The following is a 26,627-nucleotide window of genomic DNA, read 5'->3' on the forward strand; positions in this document are numbered from 1 at the left end:
GGCATCCTAAAAGCCTTGCAATGAAATGGGAAGGATGGGAGAGGCAGAAGCAGGCAAGCTGGTGCTCTTGGAGAACGGCCTATGTCTACACGCAGCCAGGCAGTAGAGGATACAGAGGGGTTTGAGCCACAGGTGTCTGAGACGGGCGACGAGGACTAGGGAAACATGAAGCAAAAAGCTGGTCTCGAACAGCAGCTCTTTGGACCCTGCCCAAGCTTGCGTGGCTGTTGCCTGCAGGAGGTGCAGGTTTAGCCGGGCCCCTGGCTGTCGTGTTGCCTGGGGCTGTTGGGGTTATAAGCCACAGGAATCACAAAGACAGGTGCAAAATCCCGCTCCGGGGGTGGGTTTTTTTTTAGTTGCAATTTTAAAAAGAAAACTAGGATTGCAAAACTTGGTAAAAGAATGTTAAACTCCAACCTGTTTGTGCCAGACGGGTTTCGTGGATGTGCTGACTTCTTCTGGATGCACAACCCTGCCCACCACGTAAGGAAGCCCAGATGGCTCAGGCAGGGCAATGCTGCCACCTTCCTGACAATATCAAACCAAAATAATTCAATCTTTTTCTCCTGCCAGTTCTTCCAGTCCAAGAATTCCTGTAGGGACACCCCCTGCCGCAGGCTGCCGCATGGGCTTTCTCTAAAGGGGGTGAAGCAGCAGCAGGGCCCTGGCTTGTGCATCTCCCGTCAGCCAGATCCCTCAGCCCTCGTGGGTGCCTCCCAGCTGTGCCCGTGCACTTCTGTATGTCCAGTTGCCTTAAGTATTCCACTCCATCCCAGCGGGTGTTGCTGGGACCCACCTCCGCCAGCAGCACGCTGTTGTGCTCGAGAGCCCCAGCCATCTCCTGCTGCGAGGTGTCCAAGCGCACGAGGACCTGCCCGAACTGGGTGGCTGGGAGGGAGGATGGGCAATGGGGGATGGGGGTGTTTGAGGACGTATAGGGGGGTGGGGGATGGGGTGTATGAGGGAGCGTATGGGAGGGCAGGGGGTCCGTGGGATTTGGGGGGCAGAAGGGTATGAGGGGATCAGGGCTGTATGAGAGGCCTCCTGCAACCTCCCACCTCCCTCCCTGGGATTCACTGGAACTTCCTGGTCCCCCCCCAAGGGCAGCCCTGAGGCTGGCCCAGCCCCCAGCACCTTGTGGGGGTCTCTCCTGGCCACTGACCCCCATGTCGTCCCCCCCCAGGGCAATCCCTATGTCTTCGACTGCATCTTCCCCCCAACCACCCAGGAGCAGGTCTCCCGCGCCTGTGCCATGCAGATGGTGAAGGGTGAGGGCTGGGAACTCGGGGGGCCCTGGGGGGTCCTAACCGGGGGGGTCCTAGCTGGGGGATGCTTCTCCAGGGACCCCCAGATGGGGGGGTCATTGGAGGGTGCTGGGAGGTGACAGGGCAGGTTGGGGGGTGACGCTGGCAAGGGGAGATGTGCAGGGGGTCCTTGGGGGTGTCCAGCAGGTCTTGGGGTCTCCGCAGGACTTTGGGGGGTCCCTGCAATCTCCAGGCATTCTGGGGGTATGTCTGAGGGGTCCTTGGGCATCGCTGGGGGTCTTGGAGGTGATGTGAGGTGCCATGGGGGGTCAGGAAGCCCTTGTGGATCTCAGGGGAGTTCCTTGGGGTTTGGGGGGTCTATGAGGCCCGTGAAGGTCCCGGGAGTCCTCGGGGGTTCCTGGGGGTCCCGGAGGGGCTTCTGCCCACCCTCCCCCTCCCCACAGCCGTGCTGGCCACGTACAATGGCACCATCTTTGCCTATGGGCAGACGTCATCAGGCAAGAGCCACCCCATGGAGTTGAGGGGGGGGGGCCTTGGGGAGGGGCAGCACCCCCTGGGCCCTGGCACCCCTGGTGCTCACCACCACCCCACCCACCCCTCAGGCAAGCTGCACGATCCCAGCACTGGGCATCATCCACGTGTCGCCCAGGACATCTTCAACCACTCACTCCATGGACGAGACCCTCGAGTTCCTCATCAGGTGGGGACCGGGAGGCCTGGGAGCAGTGGGAGCAGTGGAGGTCGGTCTCGACCCCACCTCCCCACCCTGCACCCCCATTCCCTCCAACTAGGTTTCTTCCTTTGAATGTATCTGGACACATTCCGTGCCCTGCTGAAGAGCGATCGGTGGGAGCAGTGGGAGATACTGGGTGGGTATTGGGATGCACTGGGTGCACTGAGAAGCCTGGAGGCACTGAGGACACTGGGCGGCACTGGATGAGGTAGTGGGGAGCAGTGGGAGTCAGTGGAAGGGTAGAGGATGCTGTTACGGGGAGAGACTGAAAACAGAGGCGGCCTTGGCGCTGTGCAAACACTGGTCAGCAACAGCTCAAATGCCGGGGGGCTATCAACGCTGTTTTGCTCGCAAATCTAAAACCAGCACCATGAGAGCTGCTAGAAGAAAAGTACGCCATCCTTTCCGGCCCCGGGCAAAGAGGGCATCACTCTCAGCACCCACTCGTAGCGCACGGCGGAGCAACCGCTGGCACCGGTGTCGGCGTCTCCCCGTGGGGTTTGCCTGTCCCGCGGCCGTCCGGCTGCCAACAGCTCCCCAGCCCAGCCAGCAGAGCCAGGCTGCGCATGTATCCCAGCAGGCGCACCGGACACTCACACACACGACGTGTGCACATGTGCACGGACGGCCACAGCGCGTGGGCTCCAGCGCCGGGCTCCAGCATCCAGCCCCCGTTTGGATCCAGCATCCAGCTGCGGGGGGGAACGACGCCTGGGATGGGACAAGTAAAGACCAGCCCTCTGCTCTAGCCCAGGCAGAGCCCGTGCTTGCAGGCTCCCAAGAGAATGGGGTCTCTCACTTGCTCAGGGAGCGGCCGGCTGCCGGCAACGCAGGGGGATGCCAGGAGGAAGGGGGGGCACGCGCAGGCCGGCAGGCAGTGACCACGTGCTTCAGCTGTGGCCTTTGAGCGGCTGCGTGCAGCGGCACCGCGTTCCGAGTTGGCAGCCTGGTCGCTCCGGCTCCATCCGACAGGGCCTTTCCCCTGGGCAGCGAAACCTGCGAGCGGCTGGAGAGCTGCAGGGAGCAGGCAGGGCTGTGCGGCCGCTGGCCGTCCGGGGTGAGCAGGGACAGGCCTTGGGGAGGGGGCCACCGGCTCACGGATTGCTCGAATGGCCCCATGGGATGGGTGCAACCGGCAACGGGGCTGTGGGGACAGGGAGCCACGGGGCTGTGGTGCCACCAGGATGGGAGCCTGGGGAAGGGGGAGACCGGGGTCATGGAGAAGGAGAGGGGGGCTTGGGGGTCTAGTGGTCCGTGGTGATAACGTTTGCCGGCCTCCGTGTAATGTGTCCCCGGCTGCTGAAGCCCGAGTCGTCTCAGACACGCTTACAGGGCTGGCCGCACGGTGCTGAACGGTTGCCAAAAAAAGGTGGAGTGAAAAAACTACCATGGCCTGAGAAGACGGTGGTTCCACCTGATTACACAAGCATCATGGATCCTCGGGACGGAGGGAGGGAGGGCAGGCGAGGGCTGGCACGCAGGGACCTGGCTTGCGGCAGGCAGGGTGGTGGCACCAGTGCTAGCCGATGAGACTGGGCCTGCCTCGAGGGCTGCGGGAACCGGCACGCGGGCAAGACCCTCTCCCTGCGCCCCGACAAACACGCCCGAGCACGTGGAGGTGGAGATACGAAAGAGGCTTTATTGAGCGGGGCGGTCAGAAAGGGCAGCAGCCCTCACTGACCACGGGAGGAATCTTTCCCAGTGCATGCGCCAGGTCGACGTAGGTCTCCTCACACAGCACACGCAACAGCAGGCGTAGAAGAGCTCGGGGTCGAACCAGGAGGCGTAGAGCACCGCAGCAGCCAGAGCGAAGCCGATGGCCAGCTCCAGGCTGACCAAGAGCAGGCAGAGTGTCCTGCGGGGCAGAAGAGGGATGGGATCAGGGCAGGGTGGATGCATCCCACCCATCTTGCCTGCGGATGGAGGGGCCGTTCCGGAGCCCCAGGACTGCCTCCCAGCCGTTGCTCATTGCCCTCGAGCAGGGTGGGACCGGCACTCCGCAAGCCCGGGAAAACACCCCGGCCCAGGGAAAACCACGCTGTGCACTGCCCATCTGCAAAGGCCACAGCCGGCCAGCAGCTCCCCAGCAGCCCGGACTTGTGAGCCCGCCGGCTGGAGCAGGCGTCCGGCCCATCCCACCCGCTGCCCGGGCAGCGGGCCCCAGGGCACAGGGGACCCAGTGGGGACACTCACTGCAGCCATAACAGGAGCCGCGTCTCCTTGCCAGCATCTCCCTCTCCTGCAGGTCAACACAGAGCAAGGACACTTGTCAACGCGCTGCTGCACGCCCGGGACAGCTGGAGTTGCACGGTGCCCCTGGCCCGTGTAGCCCATGCGTGGCTGTGACCTCCATGGGCCCTCTCCCCAGGGAGACCCACGCTGGCGGGCAGGGGCTGGCACAGGCTCTCTCCCTTACCAGCTGCGCTTCCACCACCTCTGGCAGCGCAGACCCCGGCGCCTCTGCTCCTTCTGTGCTGCCGGCTGCAGGCAAAAGGGCTCGGTTGGACGAGTTCCAGACCCCCGTGGCCATGCGGGGGTCCTTCCAAACATACACCACCCCAGGCAGGGACCCCCTGGACACCCGTGTGGGCGGGGGCCCACTCACCAGGCCTCTTCTCCTCAGTGCCTCTTCAACTTTCCTTATTTCCTGACGCAGCACCTGCGAAGGGAAGGGTCTGAGTCCCTGAGCCCGCTGCGGCCCTCCTCCAGCCCCCCACCCCAGGGCCCGTGGGCACCCACCCTTTCCCCCGGCCCTGTCGGCACTACCTTGTTCTCCTGCTCGTCCTCCCACAGCCAGGCCTTCATCTGGGGAAAGTGCTTTGCCCTGCAAAACCACGGTGCATCACTGCGGGCGGCTGGGCTGCGACTGGGCACCCTCGCCCCTCTCCAGCCTCGGCCGTGCCCACTCCGCTACCCCACTGCCCCAGGGCACTACTGGAGGACTGGGCGACTCACGAGGCCAGGCACAGGGAGCGATGGACGCCCCATACTCCTGGGGAAAACGTCCTCCCCGTCACGCTTCTGCCCGCGGCCGTGGGCACCGGCGCTAGCGTGACCCTCCTTGAGCGGCGGGGTTGGACCACGACCAGGTGACCCTCCAGAGGTCCTTCCAACCTCTCAGCCCCAGCCGACGGCAGCTCTGGGACATGGGCAGAGGAGAGGACACCAACCTTACTGTTGAGCTTCTCTGTTGGCATCGGTAGGCGCTGCTGGTTCTCCTCCTGCATGCGGAAAGGAGAGCAGGGGCTCAGGGTCTGCAGCCCCAGCCCCCGCGGACCGGAGCCCTCACACCTACCATACGCCGCAGGAGCTCCTTGCTGCTTGCCATTGCGTGCGGAGCTCTGCACAGAATCTTCCCTGCGGGAAGGGGCCCCTTTCCCAAGGGCCGCTCGTGCCGATGCACAGGGCCTGTGGCTGGAAGCGGAGCTGGGGCACTCGGGCAGGTGCCTGCCCCTGCCTGCGTCCCCGAGCCAGGAGTCCCCAGAGGCCGAGATCCAGGGCTGGGTATTTGCCTTCCTGGGCAACTCGGTAGCAGCTTAATTCACACTGCTGACAGATCGCTCTTGTTTTCTCTTCCCTTCTTCCAGGCTGACCAGTGCACGGGCTGCAGGGCTTCCTGCTCTTCCACGCTTCGGGGGTGGCACCGGCTCCGGCTTCACCTCCCTGCTCATGGAGCTCCTCTCCGTCGACTACGCAAGACGTCCAAGCTGGAGTTCTCCATCTACCCCGGCCCCGCAGGTCTCCACGGCCGTGGTGGAGCCCTACAACTCCATCCTCACCACCCACCCACCCTGGAGCACTCCGACTACGCCTTCATGGTGGACAACGAGGCCATCTACATCTGCCGCCGCACACGTGGACATCAAGCGGCCCACCTACACCAACCTCAATAGGTTGATAGGCCAGATCGTGTCCTCCATCCGGCCTCCCTGCGCTTCGATGGGGCCCTGAACGTCGACCTGACGGAGTTCCAGACCACCTGGTGCCGTACCCCGCATCCACTTCCTGCTGGCCACCTACGCCCCCGTCATCTCGGCCAAGAAGGCTTACCACGAGCAGCTCTCGGTGGTGGAGATCACCGGCGCCTGCTTCGAGCCAGCCACCAGACGGTGAAGTGCGACCCACGGCACGGCACGGACACGGCGTGCTGCCTGCTGTACCGCGGGGACGTGGTGCCCAGGATGTCCAAGGCTGCCATTGCTGCCATCAAGACCAGCGCAGCATCCAGCTCGGGGACTGGTGCCCCAGCGGTTTCAAGGTGGGCATCAACTACCAGCCGCCCCACGGCGGTGCCCGGCGGGGACCTGGCCAAGGGCCAGCGTGCTGTGTGCGTGCGAGCAACCCACGGCCGTGGCCGAGGCCTGGGCCCGCCTGGACCACGAGTTGACCCTGACGTATGCCAAGCGGGCGTTCGTGCCCTGCTACGTGGGGGAGGACATGGAGGAGGGGGAGTTCTCGGAGGCGTGGGAGCACATGGCTGTCCTGGAGAAGGATTACGAGGAGGTGGGGGCGACAGCGTGGAGGGCGAGGAGGAGGGCGAGGCATACTGGTCCCTGTGCCTTCTGTCTGCCTACACCACCGGTGCTGTTCACTGGAATTGCTCCTTCCAGTCTGGCCTCGTTCTTGTCCCAGCACATCTGCCTGGCGGTGACCTGGGGGGACGTCCCCAGGGGAGGGGGGTCCTGGCTGAGCTGAGCTGGCCTGGGCTGGCTGCCCGGCCCTGCTGCCAGCTGGCCCAGGGGCTGTGCTGGGGGGGCTGGGGGGCTGCGTGGGACTGGGGTCCTTGGCTGGGTCCTGTGCTCTCGGCTGGCTGTGCCCTGCTGGGCTGCCTGCCCTGGGGGGGTTCATGTCCCCCCGCTATTGTCCCAGGCGGTCCCTGTCACATGGGTGGGTACCAGGGCGGGGTGAGGAGCCCTGGGACAGCCCCCAGGAGGCTGGGACCCCCGGTGCCCCGAGGAGGGGCTCACCCTGCAGCCCTGGGGAGGGAGCGGGGCGTGCAGCAGGATGGGGCTGGGGGATGCCCCGGGGATGTTGGGCTGGGGCCGGGGGAGGCACCGGAGCCACTGGGGAGGGCAGCGCGGCAGGCACCGGGCTGCGCTGGGGAGGGAGCGGCCGCAGAGCGGGGAGGGACCGGGGGATGCCGCGGGGGCCTGGGGGGAGCGGGCGTGTTACTGGCGAGGGGGCTGGGGATGCGCCCAGCAGCCGCTGGCAAAAGCATCGGGGGTGCACGGGAGAGGCGGGGCGCTGGGGAGGGCCCCGGGGTGGGGACTGGGAGGGACGGGAGAGCAGGGCTCTGCGCAGGGCGGGGCACCGGCAGGGCATGGCGGGGTGGGGGCACTGGGAGGGTACTGGGCCGAGCACTGAGGGGGGGGAGATGGGGCCGGGGCAGGGCTGGACCCCCCGGGGGAGGAGCTGGCCCCAGCCCCGGAAGGGGCAGCCCTGGGTGCCCCCGTTCCTGCACAGCCCGCCAGGACCAGCCCCCTCCCGCAGGCCCCCCAGATCCTGGGGGGCCCCACCCGCGCCTCTCCCACCGCCCCGGGGCTGCGGGGCTGCCGTGGCTTAAGGGGGCCGTGCGTCCGTGTGGTCTCCACTGTCCCCTCGGCTAGTTCGGCTCAGCCGTTCCGGCCGTGCCCCCTCGCAGCTTCTTGGGCAAATTAACCCTCTGCCAGCCAAGGCCAGGCCGGGGCCGTGAGCCCACTGCAGCCCCCCCGGACCCCCCACTGGGACACGCTCCTCCCGGGGGGTCCACTCCCCATCCCCACCCCGCTGCATCCCCCACTCCCCATCCCGCTGCTCCCCCACTCCCCCATCCCGCTGCCCCCCATCCCATCGGCCGCGGCGCTCCCGCAGTGCCAGCCTTGACCCACGGGGATGGGCGGCCGGCCGGCAGCCCCCCCCCGGCCGCGGTGCCCGCGGTTGCTCCCGCCGTGCGCTACGAGTGGGTGCTGAGAGTGATGCCCTCTTTGCCCGGGGGCCCGGAAAGGATGGCGTTACTTTTCTTCCTAGCAGCTCTCCATGGTGCTGGGTTTTAGATTTGCGAGCAAAACAGCGTTGATAGCCCCCAGCATTTGAGCTGTTGCTGACCAGTGTTTGCACCAGCGCCAAGGCCGCCTTGTTTCTCAGTCTGCTCCCCCAGTGAATAGCCTGGGGGATGTGCAAGAGGTTGGGAGGGCACACAACCCCTCCCAAGGCAAATGACCCAAACTAACCAAAGAGATAGTCCATGCCATCTAATGTCTTGCCCAGCAGTAAAAAGGGAAAAGAGGGGGTTTAGGGAAGTCAGCTAGCTTTTGCACGGGAAGTGGCTGGGCATCAGTCTACCCGTGGAAGCTGCTGAGCGATGGAAGGCTCGTTCTCCAGGCCGGGTGGAAGTGGCCACTGCAGGGAGCAGCTGGCTCCGGGCATGCTCGGACTCCACCTCCAGGCTGACCTGCAGGGCACGCAAGCTGGAAACGAGGGGGTCAGGCAGGACCCGACGTCGATCTGCACTGTGGCTCTGCAGACTGGTGGTGGCCTTTCAGAGGCCTCCCTGGACTCATCGGGGATGCTCACAGCCTTTTTTGGCAAAGACTCTGTGAGCGCTTTCCAGTCGGCCCCTTTTTCCGACAGGTCTTGCCTCGGGTTTTCGAACAGAGCACCCCTTGGCTCTGCGCTAGGACTCAGTGTTCATGCAGAACTGTCGAGGGGGCAGTCTGCATGGGGTGGTCTCCAGCCTGAAGGGACCTGCACACGGGGCTGCTTGATCCCAGCGCTGGAGCCTGGGCAGCACTGGGGTCCCCGCTCCCAGGCCAGTCCCGCAGGGCTCCGTGCAGTACCCCACGCCGGCTCCCTGATGCCGCCCCAGCGGGCTGCGCACAGCGCTCTCACAGCTCAGTCCTGCAGGCTGCCGCACGCCGGGAGGTGGCTGAGGAGCCTGACGAGGGGCTGAGGGACGAGCCCGGGTCTCTGGGCTTGTCTGCAGCACCTGCACCCTGGCTTTCGGGGGGAGCGCTTAAAGCAGCACTGCCTCTGGACTCACCCCCGTGGAACTACAGCCTGTTCTGAAGCACCGCAGGTCACTTGCCATCAGCAAGCTGGCAACGCCGAGTGCAAAAAGGCAATTCCCTGCTCTAATTCACTGTTAAAACTCCCAAATTCTCCCAACACTCTCTTTCCTGCCAGAGCGCAGCCCATGCCACCGCCTGGCACAGGAGGAGGTGGGTAACGGCACAGCAGCTTGCTGGGGCAGCCACAGGAGGTGCTGCTCTCTGTGCTGCCAGGTCCTTCTGGCCCCTTGTCTCTGGGAGCTGCAGGTGGGGGTGGGGGCCAACCACAGGGCTTCTCCCTCCCAGGCGGCACAGCAACCCCTCCCTGGGTAGCCCTCTGAGGTCATCACGGGCATCACCAGTCGCCTCTTGTGAGGTCATAACCAGCTGCCCTCCATAAAACCCACGCTGCAGAGGCGGGCGGCAGTGCGAAGCAGAGCGCTTTCAGCAGCTAGCGGCACACGCCCAGAAAGAGGCGCGCTTGGGTCTCGGGAGGAGAGCAGGCTTTTCCCTCCGCCTGGCCAGTGTGCTGGGGTTGCAGAGATGCCAGCCAGGTTGGGCAGGTGGGTGCAAGAGGGCCCGAAAGCAGGGAGGGATCAGGCCAGAAGCCTTGTGTTCCGCATCGCTTCCCGGCAGGAGCAGGCAGCCCCAGAGCATGGGGCCCATTCTAGCAACGGGCCACTACTGCTCTCCAGCCGGGCAGCCGGCAGCCCCATTCTGGGGGCACGGCCCTGCCCTTTCTCCGGGGAGAGCCAAGCGGGCCAGGCTGCTGCCCTGCGTCAGGCCAGAGGTCTTTGTGTCCCAGGGGTGGTGTGCAATGGGCCAGACCTTCCCGAAGGCCCGGGCCCTCGGGCTTGCAGCTGTGCTGAGCACAGGAACCTGGTAGCAAGCTAGCTCCCAAGCGGATCCCCGGCAAATCTGCGTCCCAACCTTGGGCTTTGGGAACAACAACGTTGCCTCTCTTTTAGACAACGCAGCACCCACCAGAAGGGCAGGAGGGTCTGAGGCCCTTTTCCTGCTGCTTCCCGTCCTGTCTGGTAAGCATCCCTGACCAAAAAATGCTCCCGCAGTCCAGGGGAGAGGGACCAGCTTCCTGAGGAAAATAACCATCTCTTGACAATGTGACCCACAGCTGTTGTCTACTGCTGGGGCTCAACGGTGTGGGGAAGGGAGCGTTGCGGGTAAGTGTCCCTTGTTGTGGGAAAGCCAACGCCTGCAAAGGCCGTGGCTCTGCCCTCCTGCCTGCCCTGGGAACACGCGGCGCCTGGTCCAAAATGCCCATCACCGCTGAGGCAGAGGGTGGGGGGTGGGGGGTGCCCTTCTGTTCATCCTTCAGTCTCCTTAGCGCCTGGATCGAGTTCAACACAGAGACGGATCTTCCCGAGTGACCTCCGCAGGGTGGCAGGCTGAAGCGGGGAGCACTTTGGCAGAAGGTGCCTTTGCTGCCTGCATACCTCTCGGAGAGCCTGGGGGGTCAGACGGAGGCCGCAAGATGCTCTGCTGAACGTGGCTGGTTAAAGAGCCCAACCTTCGGGTCAGGGTCTCTCTAAAGCGACTCGAAGCAGCAGGAAATTCTGCCAGCTCTCCCTAGGGGAGTCTCCTTTGGGAAGCCCTGGCAGTGCTCCTCGTGCTTGCTCCAGTGGAGTGTCTTTATCTTGCAGAAGATGTCAGGCCTGCCTGAAGAGGAGCTGCAGTCTCGAGGGTAAGAGCGCTTTCTTGCCAAGGAACGCGCTCTGGGGAGCCGTCTCAGCTGGCTTCCTGCTGCCTGCGCTCACTCGCCTCGCGTCCAGGGCTCCTGACTTCCCCGTCTACTACCTGCGGTGGTGGAAGGGAGCCATTTGTAAACCAGAGGAAGGAAAGGGGCTGGGGGACGGGGGGTGACCCAAGCCCATGGGACCCTTCTCTGCACGGCGTTTGGAGCCTGCCTGCAGGGGCTGGGCAGCTGCTGGACAAGACCTGCTTTCCTTTGCCTCCAGGAACTCCCAGCCTTGGCTGGAGCAGATGCGGCAGCTCAAGGAGACAGCGGCTCAGGTGTCTGCTGCGAGGGGGAACATACTGCAGGCAGTGAGAGAGGTCCTCGGAGACCACGGCGTCCAAGAGGAGAAGAGAGAGGTAAAGGTGCTGCAGGTGGATCAGAGACCTCGCTACTTTTCCGGGCTCCCTCCTGTTGCTTCCTCTTGGCACTCTCAAGTCGGCACCCTTTCCGGCACCTCTTGCCTTGGGTTTTCTGACAGCGGCAGTGCTTGGCTCTGTGCCAGGACTCCGTGTTCGTGCAGAACTGCCCGCGCGTGTGTTTCTGTTCACTGCCATCTCTCCGTTCGCAATTTTTCCCCAGGAAATTCTGCAGTTGACCCAGGCGGCAATTAAGAAGGTGCTTGAAAACTACCACCAGATGCCTGACTGGGCTCTGGAAGCCATAGGTATGCAGACAGAAAGTCTCACTGCCCTCGCTTTGTGTATGGCGCTCCCCCAAGGTCTGCCAGGCTCTGCTTTCGAGCCTGAGAAATACAGCCTAATGCACTGCTTCGACTCCTAATCTTCGGCCACCTTCACGTCAGGCGCCGCCATTGACAAGGAGAGGACATCCAAGACTTATGGTGGGCAAGGCAAGAAGACCTGGTGGCTTCCGCCATTCGGCTTTTCTTCTGCAAACCCTCCAGAGACAATCTTGCAGGTATCACAGGAGAAATCCTGACTTGTGGTTCACCTCCTTGCTTTCGGGTTGGCACACCAAGTGCACAGCACTTCCCTTCAGCCCGGCCGTATCGCTCAGCCCTGCAGCCTGCCTCGCATTCCTGTGATCCCTGCGATCCCTGACGGCACTGCCCTCCCTTCAGGAGGGGGACCGAGCTAAACCCAGCTGCTGCGACCTGCCCGCCACCCTTAGCCACCTTTGTCCTTGGCAGCCTTTGGCTTCCTTGCCACTGATGCTCAGGGCTTTCTGGTTTCAGCCCGTATTGCCCCTGGCGACTGCTGGCCTTTCCAAGGATCTCGGGGCCACGTGGTCATCCGGCTGCCTGAGCAAATCTGGCCAACGGCTTTCACCATCTGGCACATCTCCGCGGCAGTCTCTCCTTCCGGGGAAGTCAGCAGCGCCCCAAAGAGTTTGCTGTCTCCGTAAGTCTTTGCCTTGCGCTTCGTGGGGGGGCCCGGCCCCAGGGAAAAGCCGTACCAGAGACGTGCTTCTCGCGGCGGCTTCTCTCAGACATCTCTCTGGGGCTGGCTGCTGCAGAGCACCGCATCCTTGGGGGGCCACTGGGGGCGCGTGCGGGTTCTGTGCCTCTGGGGCCTTCTTCTCGGCTTCATGGCCAAGGATCCCGGAGCACGCGCTCAAGCCACCCTGACCCAGAGTCCCCTAAGCTGTGCTAGACTGCCGCTAGAGCAGGGCAGGTGGGGAAGGGTTCCCGGCTTTGGCCTCAGCGTGCCCTTTTTCTGGTGCCCTGCTCGAGCCTGACCTGCTCCCTTTGTCTCTCGTCTTGGAGGGAGTGGATGAGGCAACGGCAGAAACTCTCCTGGGGACATTCACCTACGACGTGCACAAGGAGATCGCTCAGACGTTCCATGTGCAGGTACGGCAAGAGCTGTGAGCAGGATGCCGGGAAGAAGGCAGGGCTGTCCGCAAGTCCTTGGAGGAAAGAGTGCGGAGGATCGCCCCAGCCAGCCTCTGCTCTGCCACGCTCCTTGCTCCTGCGGGGAAGACGGCAAGAGGAGGGCAAATGGGGCTCTGCTCTGCTGGCCGAGGCAGCTGCCCCACCTTTGCAAGGGCTTTCCTTTTCCTTCGGGTAGCGCAGAGAAAGCAGCAGTGGGAAGGGAAACAGTCCCTCAGGGGAGCCTTTGCCTTCTAGGCCCAGAGGGCTCCTCCGTGGCCCTGGCAAAGGGGGGTCTGGTTGCCCGTGCTTCCTCCTTCGTCAGGGCTGCGTTTGGGCCTCAGCGGGGGGAGCGCGGGCAGAGGGGCTCCGGCGATGTGCGGGGCTCTGGCCACCTGCGTAATGATGGTTCCCTCCATTTCTGTACAGAAGGAGCTTCCCAGGACCTTCCGCTACATCAAATTCCGGGTGCAGAGCAACTGGGGAAACCGGAGTACACCTGTGTGTACGAGTACAGGTTCACGGGAAGACGGCGAGCCCCAACGACCACCCGCAGGCCAAGAGCTTCTTTTGGAAGAAGAATAAAACAAAGATGATGTGTGGCACTTGACTTGTGTATGTTCCTCGCCAACGTTCTTCCAGGGAGCTTCCAACAGCTTGCGCCACGAGTCGGGAAGGGACCTTTCTCCCTCAGGAGAAGGATGCTCGTGGTCCAGGCAGCAAGGGACAGGGCAAGGGAATGGGGCTTGAAGGAGAAGCCCCCGATGGTCCAGCTCCAGTTTCCGCAGACCAGGGTGGCTCACCAAAGCTCCAATGTCCTAGGAGAGCAGAATCGCAGGCCCGGGAAAGCTGTCCCGCGGGCAGAGCAGAGGAGTGAAGCAGGCCTGTCTGCAAGGCCCTGTGCCCTCTCTCCTTTCCCAAGCAGTGCCGGGCGGCACGGAGGGCTTGGGGCCATCCTGGCTCCCGGGTGCCCCTTCTCACTGGAGCTGCTTCATGCAGGAGAGGGGCTTCCCTCGGGGGTCCCGCACTGGCTGGCCTCCCCCTGGCTCTGCAGGGTGATGGGCAGGGGAGCCCTTCTTCAGGCAGGCCACATCAACGTGCAGCACGTGTCTGAGCGGAGAGGCCAGCAGAAACACAGCTCGGAGGCACCGAGGACAGCCTCTCTGGCTGCACACCCAGCTCCCTGTTCTCCGGGCCCAGCACCTGCCTTGCAGTAAAGGCAGGGCTTTTCGCAGCAGCCGCAGGAGAAGGCTGCCCTTCCTCTCAAGGTTGTTCCAGCCAAAACGCCCCAGCCAGTTCTCAGTCAGTACTCTTGAGTATCTTCATATTCATACAGCCACTGACACAGACAGTGGGACTGAGTGCACCCTCAGCAAGTCTGCAGGGGACACCAAGCCGAGTGGTGCAGCAAACCTCATGAAGTTCAACAAGGCCCAGAGCAAGGTCCTGTACGGGGCTCAGGGCCATCCCCAACAGCAGTACAGACTCGGGGATGAATGGAGTGAGAGCAGCCCTGCGGAGAAGGACTCGGGGATCCTGGTGGATGACAAATTGGACATGAGCCGGCCATGTGCGCCTGCAGCCCAGAAAGCCAATCGTGTCCTGGGCTGCATCCACAGAAGCGTGGCCAGCAGGTGGAGGGAGGGGATTTTCCCCCTCTGCTCCACTCTCATGAGACCCACCTGCAGTACTGCATCCAGCTCTGGCCTCCTCAGTACAAGAAAGACATGGACCTGTTAGAGCGGGTCCATAGGAGGCCCACAAAAATGACACAGACGTGGAGACTCTATGGATCGCCACAAAAAGAAATAATTTGCAGTTTCGCGATTAACTTTCGTATTGGTTTGAGTTGGTTTCACTGAGTGTTATTACTTTTTTTTTCCTAAAATATTGAATCCTTGTGCTTGTTAGATCCCGTGGAATGTTCTCCTGGCTTTTCTTTTGTTTCTTGGCAAGTCAATGAAGAGGGGATATTTGCTACCTAATTTGGGGGGAATTTCACACGCTTTCAAAGGAACACTTGGAATTTCCAGAGGTTGGCTTCGCGGTACACCAATTATCTTCTGAGAAAAGCTGATGGAAATATGGCCCGAGTTGGAGATGGCTGAGAAAGTTCTTACTGCCATTGCTACAATACTGCACCGTTCATCCCAAGGCGTCAGAAATCCTTCATGTAAAAATTATGAGATCTGAAGACAGATGGCGTGGCTGACCCGGTTCCATTCACCGTCACTCACATCACGTGGCGCTAACTCACTCCTGCCTCTGCGTGTAGTATTTTGTGAAGGCAGTTAGTGCTTGGCAAGAAATCTCTCGAGCATGAAAGCAGAGGAGTTTCCTTTCAATCACAGAAAGGGAGAAACGTATCCTAATCTTAGCGTTTGGGTTTAAATTAGGTTTCAAATCCCTGGATTGTAAATCAATGTCCTTTGACAGTTTTTAGCTGTGATTTTTATCGGTGGCGGCAATAGAGGAGATCATCCCCCCATCTGCTTACAGGGACCTGCATCGGTAAATACCTGGAACACTTCACAGAGTACCGATCTTCAAATGCTCTCTTAAGCCATCATAGCAGCTATCTCTACACGTTAGTTGAAATAGATATAAATGGCCTCCTAATGTCAGGTATACTAATTCCCGTTATTAATATTTCTAAGTGCTTGAGTTTGGGGCTTTGCTATCCAAGGCAGTGGCGGGTTTTGAAGACTGCTGTTCTATTCCCTGTGAAGCAAATACAACAGGCGTTCTCCTGAGCACTGTCAGGGCTCTCCATTCTTCACGAAGAATAGTTGTTCCCTAAGTAACTTATCTGCAGCTTCTTAGTCTTGGAGAGAACTAGAGAGTGCCCAGCAAGAGAGACCCAGGTCAGATGAGAGGATCCACACCACGAACTGGATGTGCCTCCTCTTCGTTTTAATAATCGTGAGGTAATTTCATACATGAGAGTCATCAGTACCATAGTTAGACAAATAAAGCATCGACGCTTGTACATTGTTCAGTGGTACTTTTACTCAGCTTTGAACTACGCTCCGTCCATTTGCCGTTCTGCTCCTTGGCCCTGAGGACTGACTCACGGTAGAGGTTTAAGCAAGTCAGGAAAATGCTCATGCCATTAGAACAGCGAAGCATATGCGAATACGTAGGTAATGCCTGCACCGTGTTTAGCGTTTCATTGAAAAGCATGTACACCAGGCTATCATTAGAGAAGAATTGCCCCCTTTTTGTCCATTTGCTGTTTCTGTGGTCCTTCCGAAGCAGGGAATTACCAGGAACTAAACGTACGCTTCATGAAATGTAAGCGGTCATTTCCTTTTCCCTGTGGTGATACCTACAGGCGCCTTTACCCTGAGGAAGGAACAAAGAGTGGCATAGGAGCAGAACTATTCCCTCTCAGTTCAAAAGATGTAAAAATCCAATGGCTCGGTTTTAGAACGGAAATCCACTAAAAGCATACGGAAGAAAGGGCCGAGATCATGAAAGCCTGTGTAGCTGCTGAGCCTCAGCGAAGGGGAGAAATTCTGCTGCAGTATTCGTAAACTGAGCAGTGACCCAGTCAGGAATAACCGCCTTTGCCCGCTGATCCAGGTTAACGGGCTGAGAAGCAGCCGAGAATCTTTTTCCCTCCACAGCAAACAAAGCTGAGGGTTGATTTGCAGCAACAGCTGTGGATTGGACCTGCAGAGGTGTTGCAATGCGGGCTGGTTTTAAGTTAGATAGCAAAGTGAAACTCCTGGCCACCTCTGGGGCTTCCTGAGGAGCCCTGACATCGGCAAGCAGGCCCCGGCAGCTGCCTTGCCAGACGGCCCCACCTTCGTGCGTTCGGGGAGACCAGCCCCCGCTGCTCACCCCGCCTCATCTGCACGGCAGCAACCAATCAGAGGGCTCCGCCCTTCCGCTCTAACCAATGCGCAAGCAGCGCCTGTTGCCGGGGGCGGGATGAGCTCCCGCGCGCTGTGACTAGCTTGCCCCACACACTCCTGCACTCGTTCCTGGCTTTGCTCACTCCCACGAGAACAAAGCTCTGCTACAGCACCAGCCCTGGGCCGGAAAGCGGAAAATCTCCAGCAGGAAGCGCTGGAAAGAGCAAACCAGAGAAAGAAAGGAGTGGGCAGAGTCTTCATGGAAGGGTTTCCTGTGCTGGGTGCCACTGACTGGGTTTAGTTTCCCCTGTGAATCGTCCCCAGCTCCCTTCCTGTGTTCTTCTTCTGTGTCACCACTCCCTTTTGGGGAGGAAACAGCTCCCCCCCTCGGCCTCCCCTTCTTTGGGGGAAGCAGCTCCCGCCATCGCCCTCCGCCCAGACTGTGGCGGGGGGAATAACTCCCTCCCATTGTCCCCCCCACCCATAAACACCCCTCCAACCACATCTGACCCAAGCATGCCGACCTGCCCGGTATAGGGAGTGCGGGGCCTGGCGAGGGATCGGGGCAGGGGGCTCTGGAGGGAGCAGGACCTTGTGGGGAGCAGGTAGCTGGGGTACGTGAAAGGAGCGGGGTGCCTGAGGGGAACTGAGGGGATCAGGAGGGTCTGGGTGGGGACGTGAGGGGGTGGGGGGTGTCTGGAGAGAACTGAGAAGATGGGGTGTCTGGGGAGAAGTGAAGGCCAGGGAGGGTGTGCAGGAGGGAACTGAGGAGACGGAGTCTGAGAGGAACTCAAAGGACTGCGGGTGTCTGAAGCGGGGAACTGAGGGGGTCGAGGTCTTCTGGGGGGAGCTGAGGGGTGTGGGCTTTGACTGAACTCCAAAGCATTACTAGGGGAAAATGTGGATGTTCCTTTCCTCTTAGCATGGGTCCCATGCGTACCCACCCTGGCAACTGGGATCCCATTGACACGGGAATAGCCACGCCAGCTAGGCCCCAGTCACCTCCCGGGCATCCTAAAAGCCTTGCAATGAAATGGGAAGGATGGGAGAGGCAGAAGCAGGCAAGCTGGTGCTCTTGGAGAACGGCCTATGTCTACACGCAGCCAGGCAGTAGAGGATACAGAGGGGTTTGAGCCACAGGTGTCTGAGACGGGCGACGAGGACTAGGGAAACATGAAGCAAAAAGCTGGTCTCGAACAGCAGCTCTTTGGACCTGCCCAAGCTTGCGTGGCTGTTGCCTGCAGGAGGTGCAGGTTTAGCCGGGCCCTGGCTGTCGTGTTGCCTGGGGCTGTTGGGGTTATAAGCCACAGGAATCACAAAGACAGGTGCAAAATCCCGCTCCGGGGGTGGGTTTTTTTCTTAGTTGCAATTTTAAAAAGAAAACTAGGATTGCAAAACTTGGTAAAAGAATGTTAAACTCCAACCTGTTTGTGCCAGACGGGTTTCGTGGATGTGCTGACTTCTTCTGGATGCACAACCCTGCCCACCACGTAAGGAAGCCCAGATGGCTCAGGCAGGGCAATGCTGCCACCTTCCTGACAATATCAAACCAAAATAATTCAATCTTTTTCTCCTGCCAGTTCTTCCAGTCCAAGAATTCCTGTAGGGACACCCCCTGCCCGCAGGCTGCCGCATGGGCTTTCTCTAAAGGGGGTGAAGCAGCAGCAGGGCCTGGCTTGTGCATCTCCCGTCAGCCAGATCCCTCAGCCCTCGTGGGTGCCTCCCAGCTGTGCCCGTGCACTTCTGTATGTCCAGTTGCCTTAAGTATTCCACTCCATCCCAGCGGGTGTTGCTGGGACCCACCTCCGCCAGCAGCACGCTGTTGTGCTCGAGAGCCCCAGCCATCTCCTGCTGCGAGGTGTCCAAGCGCACGAGGACCTGCCCGAACTGGGTGGCTGGGAGGGAGGATGGGCAATGGGGGATGGGGTGTTTGAGGACGTATAGGGGGGTGGGGGATGGGGTGTATGAGGGAGCGTATGGGAGGGCAGGGGTCCGTGGGATTTGGGGGGGCAGAAGGGTATGAGGGATCAGGGCTGTATGAGAGGCCTCCTGCAACCTCCCACCTCCCTCCCTGGGATTCACTGGAACTTCCTGGTCCCCCCAAGGGCAGCCCTGAGGCTGGCCCAGCCCCAGCACCTTGTGGGGGTCTCTCCTGGCCACTGACCCCCATGTCGTCCCCCCCAGGGCAATCCCTATGTCTTCGACTGCATCTTCCCCCAACACCACCCAGGAGCAGGTCTCCCGCGCCTGTGCCATGCAGATGGTGAAGGGTGAGGGCTGGGAACTCGGGGGGGCCCTGGGGGGGTCCTAACCGGGGGGTCCTAGCTGGGGGATGCTTCTCCAGGGACCCCCAGATGGGGGGGTCATTGGAGGGTGCTGGGAGGTGACAGGGCAGGTTGGGGGGTGACGCTGGCAAGGGGAGATGTGCAGGGGGTCCTTGGGGGTGTCCAGCAGGTCTTGGGGTCTCCGCAGGACTTTGGGGGGGTCCCTGCAATCTCCAGGCATTCTGGGGGTATGTCTGAGGGGTCCTTGGGCATCGCTGGGGGTCTTGGAGGTGATGTGAGGTGCCATGGGGGGGTCAGGAAGCCCTTGTGGATCTCAGGGGAGTTCCTTGGGGTTTGGGGGGTCTATGAGGCCCGTGAAGGTCCCGGGAGTCCTCGGGGGTTCCTGGGGGTCCGGAGGGGCTTCTGCCCACCCTCCCCTCCCACAGCCGTGCTGGCCACGTACAATGGCACCATCTTTGCCTATGGGCAGACGTCATCAGGCAAGAGCCACCCCATGGAGTTGAGGGGGCCGGGGGGGCCTTGGGGAGGGGCAGCACCCCTGGGCCCTGGCACCCCTGGGTGCTCACCACCACCCCACCCACCCCTCAGGGCAAGCTGCACGATCCCCAGCAGATGGGCATCATCCCACGTGTCGCCCAGGACATCTTCAACCACATCTACTCCATGGACGAGACCCTCGAGTTCCTCATCAGGGTGGGGACCGGGAGGGCCTGGGAGCAGTGGGAGGAGTGGGAGGTCGGGTCTCGACCCACCTCCCCACCCTGACACCCCAATTCCCTCCAACTAGGTTTCTTCCTTTGAAATGTATCTGGACACATTCCGTGCCCTGCTGAAGAGCGATCGGTGGGAGCAGTGGGAGATACTGGGTGGGTATTGGGATGCACTGGGTGCACTGAGAAGCCTGGAGGCACTGAGGAACACTGGGCGGCACTGGATGGGTAGTGGGGAGCAGTGGGAGTCAGTGGAAGGGTATGAGGATGCTGTTTACGGGGAAGAGACTGAGAAACAGAGGCGGCCTTGGCGCTGTGCAAACACTGGTCAGAACAGCTCAAATGCTGGGGGGCTATCAACGCTGTTTTGCTCGCAAATCTAAAACCCAGCACCATGAGAGCTGCTAGGAAGAAAAGTAACGCCATCCTTTCCGGCCCCCGGGCAAAGAGGGCATCACTCTCAGCACCCACTCGTAGCGCACGGCGGGAGCAACCGCGGGCACCGCGTGTCGGCGTCTCCCCGTGGGGTTTGCCTGTCCCGCGGCCGTCCGGCTGCCACAGCTCCCCAGCCCAAGCCAAGCAGGAGCCAGGCTGCGCATGTACTCCCAGCAGGCGCACGCGGACACTCACACACACGCGTGTGCACATGTGCACGGACGGCCACAGCGCGTGGGCTCCAGCGCCGGGCTCCAGCATCCAGCCCCCGTTTGGATCCAGCATCCAGCTGCGGGGGGGGAACGACAGCCCGGGATGGGGAAAAGTAAAGACCAGCCCTCTGCTCTAGCCCAGGCAGAGCCCGTGCTTGCAGGCTCCCAAGAGGAATGGGGTCTCTCACTTGCTCAGGGAGCGGCGGCTGCCGGCACGCAGGGGGATGCCAGGAGGAAGGGGGGCACGCGGCAGGCCGGCAGGCAGTGACCCACGTGCTTCAGCTGTGGCCCTTTGAGCGGCTGCGTGCAGCGGCACCGCGTTCCAGAGTTGGCAGCCTGGGTCGCTCCGGCCTCCATCCGACAGGGCCTTTCCCCTGGGCAGCGAAACCTGCGAGCGGCTGGAGAAGCTGGCAGGGAGCAGGCAGGGCTGTGCCGGCCGCTGGCTGTGGGGTGAGCAGGGACAGGGCCTTGGGGAGGGGGCCACCGGCTACGAGATTGCTCGAATGGGCCCCATGGGATGGGGTGCAACCGGCAACGGGGCTGTGGGGACAGGGAGCCACGGGGCTGTGGTGCCACCAGGGATGGGAGCCTGGGGAGAGGGGGAGACCGGGGTCATGGGAGGAAGGGAGGGGGCTTGGGGGGTCTAGTGGTCCGTGGGTGATAACGTTTGCCGGCCTCCGTGTAAATGTGTCCCCGGCTGCTGAAGCCCGAGTCGTCTCAGACACGCTTACAGGGCTTGGCCTGCACGGTGCTGAACGGTTGCCAAAAAAAGGTGGAGTGAAAAAACTACCATGGCCTGAGAAGACGGTGGTTCCACCTGATTACACAGCATCATGGATCCTCCGGGGACGGAGGGAGGGAGGGCAGGCGAGGCTGGCACGCAGGGACCTGGCTTGCGGCAGGCAGGGTGGTGGCACCCAGTGCCTAGCCGATGAGACTGGGCCTGGCCTCGAGGGGCTGCGGGAACCGGCACGCGGGGCAAGACCCTCTCCCTGCGCCCCGACAAACACGCCCGAGCACGTGGAGGTGGAGATAGAAGAGGCTTTATTGAGCGGGGCGGTCAGAAGGGCAGCAGCCCCTCACTGACCACGGGGAGGATCTTTCCCAGTGCATGCGCCAGGTCGACGTAGGTCTCCTCACACAGCACACGCAACAGCAGGCGGTAGAAGAGCTCGGGGTCGAACCAGGAGGCGTAGAGCACCGCAGCAGCCAGAGCGAAGCCGATGGCCAGCTCCAGGCTGACCAAGAGCAGGCAGAGTGTCCTGCGGGGCAGAAGAGGGATGGGAGTCAGGGCAGGGTGGATGCATCCCAACCCCATCTTGCCTGCGGGATGGAGGGGGCCGTTCCGGGAGCCCCAGGACTGCCTCCCCAGCCGTTGCTCATTGCTCCTCGAGCAGGGTGGGACACGGCACTCCGCAAGCCCGGGAAAACACCCCGGCCCAGGGAAAACCCACGCTGTGCACTGCCCATCTGCAAAGGCCACAGCCGGCCAGCAGCTCCCCAGCAGCCCGGACTTGTGAGCCCCGCCGGCTGGAGCAGGCGTCCGGCCCATCCCACCCGCTGCCCGGGAGCGGGCCCCAGGGCACAGGGGACCCAGTGGGGACACTCACTGCAGCCAATAACAGGAGCCGCGTCTCCTTGCCAGCATCTCCCTCTCCTGCAGGTCAACACAGAGCAAGGACACTTGTCAAGCGCTGCTGCACGCCCGGGACAGCTGGAGTTGCACGGTGCCCCTGGCCCGTGTAGCCCATGCGTGGCTGTGACCTCCATGGGCCCCTCTCCCAGGGAGACCCACGCTGGCGGGGCAGGGGCTGGCACAGGCTCTCTCCCTTACCAGCTGCGCTTCCACCACCTCGTAGGCACGCAGACCCCCGTGCGCGCTCTGCCATCCGTTCACTGTGCTGCCGGCTGCAGGCAAAGGGCTCGGCTGGACGAGTCCAGACCCGGGCGTAGGCCATGCGCGGGTCCTTGCCGAATGCATAACCTCGCAGGCACGTGAGACCACTGGACACCTTGTGGTATTGGGTGCGGAGGCGCCCACTCATGCCAGGCCTCTTCCTCCTGCGCAGTGCCTCTTCAACTTTCCTTATTTCCTGACGCAGCACTCTGCGAGAGGGAGAGTTGCCTCAAATGAGTCCCTTGAGCTCCGCTGCGGCCGCTCCGCCAGCCCGCCCACCCCAGGGTCCCGTGGGCACGCTTCACACCTGGTCCCCGCGGCCCTGTCGGCACTACCTTGTTCTCCAGCTCGTCCCCCACAGCCAGGCCTCAATCTGGGGAAAGTGCTTTGCCACCTGCAAAACCACGGGTGCATCATGCGGGGCTGGGGCTGCGACCTGGGCACCCTCGCCCCCTCCAAGCCCTCGGCCGTGGGCCACTTCGTGGTACCGTCCACTGCCCCAGGGCACTAGCTGGGAGCACTGGGCGGCTCACGGATCCGGAGTGGAATCGTGGTCAGCCCCTTCCCTCGGGCTGACTCCTGCCAGGACCTGCAAGCCACCGCAGCTGCCAGCCCTGGACTGCACCCAAGGGTGGAGCGTGCCTGGGCGGTGGGGTTGGGAGACTGACCATTTGACCCTGGGTCCTTCCAACCTCTCAGCGCAGTGAGGAGCTCTGGGACTGGGCAGAGGAGAGGACACCAACTCTTACTGAGAGCTTCCGAGGGTTTACTCGAGTAGGGGCTGCTTCTGCCCTGGGAGGGAGTGCGGTGGGAGCTCATGGCTGCAGCTCCTGCCCAGCGCCCCAGGATGGCGGCTCTGGACCCTCCAAACACCTCCTGGAAAGCACCGTGGGTTTCCTCGTCCCAAGCAGAGCGCCTGGTCATGCTGGGCGCAGGCGCCGCACGGGCGGCTCTGCAGCAGGAAGGAGCCGATCGTCCCCAGTCCCTGCGGGAAGGGGCCCCTTTCCCAAGGGCCGCTCGTGCCGATGCACAGGGCCCTGTGGCTGGAAGCGGAGCTGGGGCACTCGGGCAGGTGCCTGCCCCTGCCTGCGTCCCCGAGCCAGGAGTCCCCAGAGGCCCGAGATCCAGGGCTGGGTATTTGCCTTCCTGGGCAACTCGGTAGCAGCTTAAATTCACAACTGCTGACAGATCGCTCTTGTTTTCTCTTCCCTTCTTCCAGGCTGACCAGTGCACGGGGCTGCAGGGCTTCCTGCTCTTCCACAGCTTCGGGGGTGGCACCGGCTCCGGCTTCACCTCCCTGCTCATGGAGCTCCTCTCCGTCGACTACGCAAGAAGTCCAAGCTGGAGTTCTCCATCTACCCGGCCCCGCAGGTCTCCACGGCCGTGGTGGAGCCCTACAACTCCATCCTCACCACCCACACCACCCTGGAGCACTCCGACTACGCCTTCATGGTGGACAACGAGGCCATCTACATCTGCCGCCGCAACGTGGACATCAAGCGGCCCACCTACACCAACCTCAATAGGTTGATAGGCCAGATCGTGTCCTCCATCACGGCCTCCCTGCGCTTCGATGGGGCCCTGAACGTCGACCTGACGGAGTTCCAGACCAACCTGGTGCCGTACCCCCGCATCCACTTCCTGCTGGCCACCTACGCCCCCGTCATCTCGGCCAAGAAGGCTTACCACGAGCAGCTCTCGGTGGTGGAGATCACCGGCGCCTGCTTCGAGCCAGCCAACCAGACGGTGAAGTGCGACCCACGGCACGGCACGGACACGGCGTGCTGCCTGCTGTACCGCGGGGACGTGGTGCCCAGGGATGTCAAGGCTGCCATTGCTGCCATCAAGACCAAGCGCAGCATCCAGCTCGGGGACTGGTGCCCAGCGGTTTCAAGGTGGGCATCAACTACCAGCCGCCCACGGCGGTGCCCGGCGGGGACCTGGCCAAGGCGCAGCGTGCTGTGTGCGTGCTGAGCAACACCACGGCCGTGGCCGAGGCCTGGGCCCGCCTGGACCACGAGTTTGACCTGACGTACTGCCAAGCGGGCGTTCGTGCCCTGCTACGTGGGGGAGGACATGGAGGAGGGGGAGTTCTCGGAGGCGTGGGAGCACATGGCTGTCCTGGAGAAGGATTACGAGGAGGTGGGGGCCGACAGCGTGGAGGGCGAGGAGGAGGGCGAGGCATACTGGTCCCTGTGCCTTCTGTCTGCTACACCACGGTGCTGTTCACTGGAATTGCTCCTTCCAGTCTGGCCTCGTTTCTTGTCCCAGCACAATCTGCCTGGCGGTGACCTGGGGGGACGTCCCCAGGGGAGGGGGGGTCCTGGCTGAGCTGAGCTGGCCTGGGCTGGCTGCCCGGCCCTGCTGCCAGCTGGCCCAGGGGCTGTGCTGGGGGGCTGGGGGGCTGCGTGGGACTGGGGTCCCTTGGCTGGGTCCTGTGCTCTCGGCTGGCTGTGCCCTGCTGGGCTGCCTGCCCTGGGGGGTTCATGTCCCCCCGCTATTGTCCCCAGGGGTCCCTGTCACATGGGTGGGTACCAGGCGGGGTGAGGAGCCCTGGGAACAGCCCCCAGGGAGGCTGGGAGCCCCCGGTGCCCCGAGGAGGGGGCTCACCCTGCAGCCCTGGGGAGGGAGCGGGGCGTGCAGCAGGATGGGGCTGGGGGATGCCCCGGGGATGTTGGGCTGGGGCCCGGGGGAGGCACCGGAGCCACTGGGGAGGGCAGCGCGGCAGGCACCGGGCTGCGCTGGGGAGGGAGCGGCCGCAGAGCGGGGAGGGGACCGGGGGATGCCGCGGGGGGCCTGGGGAGGGAGCGGGCGTGTACTGGCGAGGGGGCTGGGGATGCGCCCAGCAGCCGCTGGCAAAAGCATCGGGGGTGCACGGGGAGAGGCGGGGCGCTGGGGAGGGCCCCGGGGTGGGGGACTGGGAGGGACGGGGAGAGCAGGGCTCTGCAGCAGGGCGGGGCACCGGCAGGGGCATGGCGGGGTGGGGGCACTGGGAGGGTACTGGGCCGAGCACTGAGGGGGGAGATGGGGCCGGGGCAGGGCTGGACCCCCGGGGGAGGAGCGTGGCCCCAGCCCCGGGAAGGGGCAGCCCTGGGGTGCCCCCGTTCCTGCACAGCCCGGCCAGGACCAGCCCCTCCCGCAGGCCCCCCAGATCCTGGGGGCCCCACCCGCGCCCTCTCCCACCGCCCCGGGGCTGCGGGGCTGCCGTGGCTTAAGGGGGCCGTGCCGTCAGTGTGGTCTCCACTGTCCCCTCGGCTAGTTCGGCTCAGCCGTTCCGGCCGTGCCCCCTCGCAGCTTCTTGGGCAAATTAACCCTCTGCAGCCAAGGCCAGGCCGGGGGCCGTGAGCCCACTGCAGCCCCCCGGACCCCCCACTGGGACACGCTCCTCCCCCGGGGGTCCACTCCCCATCCCCACCCCCCCCCCCCCCCCCGCTGCATCCCCCACTCCCCATCCCGCTGCATCCCCCATCCCATCGGCCGCGGGCTCCCGCAGTGCCAGCCTTGACCCACGGGGATGGGCGCCCGGCCGGCAGCCCCCCCCCACGGCCGCGGTGCCCGCGGTTGCTCCCGCCGTGCGCTACGAGTGGGTGCTGAGAGTGATGCCCTCTTTGCCCGGGGGCCGGAAAGGATGGCGTTACTTTTCTTCCTAGCAGCTCTCATGGTGCTGGGTTTTAGATTTGCGAGCAAAACAGCGTTGATAGCCCCCCAGCATTTGAGCTGTTGCTGACCAGTGTTTGCACAGCGCCAAGGCCGCCTCTGTTTCTCAGTCTGCTCCCCCAGTGAATAGCCTGGGGATGTGCAAGAGGTTGGGAGGGCACACAACCCCTCCCAAGGCAAATGACCCAAACTAACCAAAGAGATAGTCCATGCCATCTAATGTCTTGCCCAGCAGTAAAAAGGGAAAAGAGGGGGTTTAGGGAAGTCAGCTAGCTTTTGCACGGGAAGTGGCTGGGCATCAGTCTACCCGTGGAAGCTGCTGAGCGATGAAGGCTCGTTCTCCAGGCCGGGTGGAAGTGGGCCACTGCAGGGAGCAGCTGGCTCCGGGCATGCTCGGACTCCACTCCAGGCTGACCTGCAGGGCACGCAAGCTGGAAACGAGGGGGTCAGGCAGGACCCGACGTCGATCTGCACTGTGGCTCCGCAGACTGGTGGTGGCCTTTCAGAGGCCTCCCTGGACTCATCGGGGAGTGCTCACAGCCTTTTTGGCAAAGACTCTGTGAGCGCTTTCCAAGTCGGCCCCTTTTCCGACAGGTCTTGCTCGGGTTTTCTGACACAGAGGCACTCCTTGGCTCTGCGCTAGGACTCAGTGTTCATGCAGAACTGTCGAGGGGGCAGTCTGCATGGGGTGGTCCTCCAGCCTGAAGGGACCTGCACACGGGGCTGCTTGATCCCAGCGCTGGGAGCCTGGGCAGCACTGGGGTCCCCGCTCCCAGGCCAGTCCCGCAGGGCTCCGTGCAGTACCCACACGCCCGGCTCCCTGATGCCCGCCCCAGCGGGCTGCGCACAGCGCTCTCACAGCTCAGTCCTGCAGGCTGCCGCACGCCCGGGAGGTGGCTGAGGAGCCTGACGAGGGGCTGAGGGACGAGCCCGGGTCTCTGGGCTTGTCTGCAGCACCTGC

At 63.0% G+C, this 26,627-nt stretch overlaps 1 pseudogene; it reads left to right on the forward strand.

Moving 5' to 3' along the window:
• The first annotated feature begins 1,183 nt into the window (after positions 1-1,183).
• LOC127029089 (tubulin alpha-8 chain-like) lies at positions 1,184-26,309 on the forward strand (annotated as a pseudogene).
• The last annotated feature ends 318 nt before the right edge of the window (positions 26,310-26,627 follow it).

This window comes from Gymnogyps californianus, unplaced genomic scaffold (genome assembly GCF_018139145.2).
Source record: "Gymnogyps californianus isolate 813 unplaced genomic scaffold, ASM1813914v2 HiC_scaffold_67, whole genome shotgun sequence".
Taxonomy (NCBI): Eukaryota; Metazoa; Chordata; class Aves; order Accipitriformes; family Cathartidae; genus Gymnogyps; species Gymnogyps californianus.